The sequence below is a fragment of the Zingiber officinale genome, unplaced genomic scaffold, assembly GCF_018446385.1.
Source record: "Zingiber officinale cultivar Zhangliang unplaced genomic scaffold, Zo_v1.1 ctg219, whole genome shotgun sequence".
Classification (NCBI taxonomy): Eukaryota; Viridiplantae; Streptophyta; class Magnoliopsida; order Zingiberales; family Zingiberaceae; genus Zingiber; species Zingiber officinale.
Genome location: NW_024589896.1, coordinates 2177 through 7831, shown reverse-complemented (window position 1 = coordinate 7831; position 5655 = coordinate 2177). Strand labels below are relative to the sequence as shown.

At 36.3% G+C, this 5655-nt stretch overlaps 1 pseudogene; it reads left to right on the top strand.

The window, feature by feature from the left end:
• The first annotated feature begins 217 nt into the window (after window positions 1-217).
• LOC122036819 lies at window positions 218-5440 on the top strand (annotated as a pseudogene).
• Window positions 5441-5655: the final 215 nt, after the last annotated feature.

The window sequence follows — 5655 nt, the reverse complement described above, 5'->3', positions numbered from 1 at the left end:
TATATCGATTTTTTTAATTAGTGTATATGAACATTTTTTTTCGATAATAAACATCGATTTTAACATTATTTTTTTAAAATCTGATCGCTTCCCTATTCTATTTACAAAAACCTATAGTAAAAAATATTATTAAAAGTAATGTTAATTAATAAAAATTAATTAATTTTTTCCACCTATACAGTAAAACACTTCAACTCTTCCCCCAAATAGCAAAAATCCCCCTTCCCCAAATCTAAATCAATACCGCGCCGTCTACGCCAAACCCACACCGCCGTCTTCTACCGCCACCACCATCTACCACCGCGTGCCACCTTCGACCCTTGCCCACTCCCGTCTTCTAATCATCAAAAGCCTCTCTCTCTATCTTCGTCGCCGCCTATTCTTCGTCCCCACTTTCTTCCGACCTAGCTCTGTCATGTTGTCACCGCCGTCGTCATATTGTCACCGCCGTCGCTTAATAGGGTAAAGTACAAAATAGGAAAGAAAAAGGCACACGAGTTTTGACCTAAATATCACTCTCACTTGCATATTTAGGTGCTGCGTCAGAGGAGCAATCCAGCACCCGCGTGACGCGGTCGCTGGACATCTGGCCGCCGGCTTACGCCCACCAGACGAGCTTCCGGATCGACGGCAGTGTCGAGGACGAGGTTGGCATGCTTTGTCGCAGCCTTGGTCTCGACGGCCCCGATGATTTTGCCATTTCACTTGACGAGTGGGAGAAGCGAAAGGTGCAACCGTCCCCAGATACTCTAACTAGGTCTAGGTTTTCTCCGCCGGGTAGCCCAACCAGCTTCAGCCACACCTTGTCTGATGCAGACGAGCAGAATAGGAAGGACTCGGGAGAAGGAGATATGAAGCTCTATGTTGTTCAGAAACCCCATACTATGGTTTCCCAAACTGAACCGATCGAGATTCCATGTGCTTCTCCAAGGTCCAGGGCAGGAGATGGAGGGATCCGAGGAGTCCGGCCACCGGTTCTCTCTCCTCCATCACCTTTCACAATATTTTCGCCTCCCCAGTCTGGACCTACAAGGAACAATCTACCATCAACTCTCAAAACTCCTCCCTCTATGTCCGTTTAAGTTTTTGATTCTTCCAGCACAACTTTCGATAACCTTAGAGCCTTGGCTCCAGAGAAGAGTGAGCGGGAGGCAGATCAAATGAAATCTATGGATTCTGAGGACAAAGTGAAGGGGGGAGTTCCAGTAGTAGATGAAATGAGTCACAAGGAATTGAGGGAGATGTAGTTGGAAGACATATCAGCTGATGACTTTACTGGGACATCTTACTCAACAATGAATGATGACGATACATCCAGTTCGACTACTGAAACATTCATCATCTCTCCAAATGGTAGGTTCAAGCTGAAGATGAAGTCATGGATGCGTGGCGTACTCTTGGGGAGTGGTTCATTTGGTTCAGTGTACGAAGGGATCAGTGAGTAAGTAATGATGCTAAACTAATCCAGAGACTTATTGTTGATTTGCATAATGTGTTAGTTGCATGATTCACCAAATTAAATACAATATGCTTTCGCTGAGTACTTTTTGTTAGCTACTGCCTACTTGATCTTAAAGAGAATGATTTCTGTAAAGACTTCCTTACTATGAAGTGGATTAATTTGATTTGCATGAGCTTGTAATGGTTATTTAGGATGAAAATACCTAGCATGTTAAATTTGCTAATTGGATTTTGCTTTAATTTATGTGAGCATGGTTATGTTCGAAAACCTATCCAATCACTTCCATGGAAAAGTTAGTTTTATTTAGGAATAGTTCTATTGCATCCAGGTCATTGTGGTTCAAATAGATCCTTTCTATGTGATTTTCAGCTCTTTCCAATTTTCAAGAATAAGTAGATTCTAGTTCAATATCTCATAGTTCCAGTTCGTTGTGGCATATAAACCAGTTCATGAGGTTGGAAATTTTGGTCACGTGCCACATTATATGATCGATGAAATGATAGTTTCTAATATACTTGGATTTGCATGTTAGATGGCATCTATTATGAAACAGTGGAAGAATGACCTTTATCTAACTTTCAAGTGAAAACTTTAGTAATTTGCAAGTGCTGGGGTGGCCTCTCATATGATTCTGATGCCCTACAGATTCTAGCCTGTATTTTGTTAGCTCTTTCATTCTTGCAACTTAATCTAATCATAAGACAGTTAGGTTCTTTTGGATGTTATTTCCCTTGTTTGTTCGGTAGTATTTTGTCCACATATCTACAATCTAGTATAATTAGATCTTGTATCTTGCTCCTTTGGAAGCTTTGGCTATTATAAACTGGGTTAAGTATCATGTGATTGACTTATTATTTATCACCAAATATGTTTTGTCCATAGGGATGGTATATTTTTTGCTGTTAAAGAAATGTCTTTGCTTGACAAAGGATGCAATGCTCAACAGTGTATTATCCAACTTGAGCAGGTATCCTGATACCAATTTCAAATTGTTATATCCTGTTTCTGTTTATAAAATTGCTCTTATCTTTCACCATTCGAGTTAAATTTAAATTCAAGTTTAAGTATATTCTGACCTTGCTTACTTTCCCTGGCCAGGAGATTTTGCTGCTAAGTCTGTTTGAACATGAAAACATTGTTCAATACTATGGGACTGACGAGGTAATAACTTGTTTCTTCACCTTTCACAGATCACCAAAGTTCTTGACAATTTCATGAACTTATTCTTCAAGATGGTTTCATATAGTTAAATGTATCAAATTATCATCAACTAAAGGAGATTTTTGCCTTAATTGATGTCTTCTGTCAGAAACTACATGTTTGGCAAAAGACTAGTTGGTGGAATGAGAAAAGTATACCCTTTTCATTTTGTTTTCTCTTCATTCATTGTATAACTTCTATAGTGGCATGTATTAGTTTGTAGGAGTCAAAACTATATATCTTCCTTGAACTTGTCTCACAAGGTTCCCTTGCATCTCTATACCAGAAGTATCGTTTGCAAGATTAAACTACCTTCATGAGCGTAATGTTGTGCACAGGTGAGGCAGCCATTTTTAGATAGGCAGCCCCCTATCTGAATACATTTATAACTTAAAGTTTTCTTATTATGATCATATAAGTATCCTGGCCTGTGACTTCAAATCATGCATACAAGAAAATTTGCTCTTTCAAAATTTTCAGAAAAATTCGAACAAATCTATTGAGGGAGATGCAATGCTATCTGTTCATTATCTTGGTAGCATGATCCATTTGGTCACTCATCCTTTGTCCTTGATTTTTGATCATCTCCTGGTACAATTTGACAGATGTTTCCTTAACAGCATATGATAACTATTTTTTCATATTTTTCTAGGTTTTCTGTTTTGTTCTTTTATATATATATATCCTATGACAAGGAACTTAAGAGATCGTTTCTTTTGTCAGAGATGTCAAATGCGCAAATATATTGGTTCATGTGAATGGCTCTGTGAAGCTTGCAGATTTTGGATTGGCAAAGGAGGTTTGTTCTGATGTTCTTGAACTTCTTAAATGCACAATGTCTCTGAATATATAATTCATTGTTTCTGTTGCTATAAACCATTTCAGATGACCAAGTTCAACATGCTGAAATCTCGCAGAGGAAGTGTATATTGTATGGCTCCAGAGGTTAGGCCCTTTCTTGCTTTTAAGTGGATATCTGAATGTTTCAATAAACATTGCAAAACTTTTCAGAACACTGTCGTTTTTCATCATTTTGTTATGGATTTGGTGAGAGGCACTTTGTCTAAAGAATCTATATGATAATGCATAGTATGTTAACATTCTTATTATCAACTAAGATCCCTGTTTGACTGGGCGCTTCAATATCAACATTCATACCTAAATAGAAAAAAATTTGGACTTGCATCATGAATTGCTAATTTCATGACATTTTCTCCCTCCTATTTTGAGGGAACTGGACTTCATGAGCAAATATAACCTGCCAAATTAAGTAGGTTTGATGATATGGAAGCATTTTCTTCTTTCTAAATGACTCTACAAGATAACCCATAATTCACTTGGTGTACCTCAACACGAGCCTACGCAAAAGTTTGGGTCTTAAGTTTGTTGATAAATACAGAAAAAAGAGTCTACGAGATAACCCATAATTCACTTTGGTTAACATCAACATGAACCTATGCAAAAGTTCGGGTCTTAAGCTGGTTGACAAATACAACTTGGGAGACCATCCTCGGTAGAACCGTAGAAGGCTTCACAACAATCAAATCACAGATAACTTATTCACTACCTAAGCAATCACAATATCGCTACAATGATGCTACATGCACAGAAACAAAAATCAAATATTATAACACTAAACATAATATCTCATGAGTCTCATGCTCTCTGGTCTTCGTCTCCTCGAGTCCATCAAGCTCCTCCCTGACCACCAAATGCAACATAGAAACTATGTTGTTGTGGTTGAAGATCGAAACTCACGCACAAGATGATATTTTGAAGCTTACATAAGCCGTCTTTAAATTTAATAAGATTTCTTACTTGAATGTAGCATTTTCTCAGGTTGTTGATCCTAAAAGAACGTATGGATGAGCTGCTGATATATGGAGTCTTGGTTGCACGGTTCTGGAAATGATGACTTGCCAGATTCCTTATCCTCACCTGGAACCGGTTAGTTGCTAATCTGTTACTATGAACGTTTCTTAATTTTTTGTTAAAGTGCCTTGTATAAAACAATAGAACTTGCTTTCTTCATGTAACTATCAAGCATTCTTCTCGGGTGTTCATATTCCTCAATATTAGTCCCAAGATTTCCAAGGAGTTATAAACATCTTGCTTCTGATCTTCACTGTTCAGGTTTTAGCATCTGCTAGAGTTTTTTTAGCACATTATTAAGTCTTAATGAAAGTTTAACATATAATTGAAAGTTTAAATAATATCTAGCATGTAAATATTCATACAGTGCCCTCATTAAAGTTTAACATATAAATGAAAGTTTAATCTAAAATATAAGCATATTCAACTTTTAATAGAAAATCTAAAATAAATTGGAACTATGAAAATAAATTAAACATTTTCTTTACTTTAATTAAAAAAATTATGGATAGGAAGTAGGAACTTTTTTAATTACAATAGTGTTGTTTTTATTATTATTTTAAAAGTCATATTATATAAATCTTAATTATTTATGAATCTGGGTGTATTGTTTATTTTGAGTACATTAAATTATTGTATAGTTTCAAAACTGAAATTCAGTATTTTATCTTTTTGGTTGAATCCTTTTAGAATAATAATTATTTTATAACTGATATAAAATTTCAATATTTGCAAATTTTTAGCTAAATGAAAATGACCCCTTTAAATTTAGCATGATTAAAAGTAAATGGAACACAACAACAACAACCAAGCCTTTTCCTACTAGGTGGGGTCGGCTGTATGAATCTTTTTACGCCATTGAGCTCTATCTCCTATTATATCATCATCTATATTTAAATAAATTTTATCTTGTTTTATTGTTGCTAACCAAGTCTTTTTTGGTCTTCCTCTTCCTCGTTTGATATGCATGTTTATCATAGTTTCACATCGCCTAACTGGAGCATTTATTGGTCGTCTAAGTACATGTCCGTACCATCTTAAACGTGTCTCTCGGAGTTTTTCCTCAATAGATGCAACTCCGACTTTCTCTCTAATGCTCTTATTTCTTATTTTGTCCATCT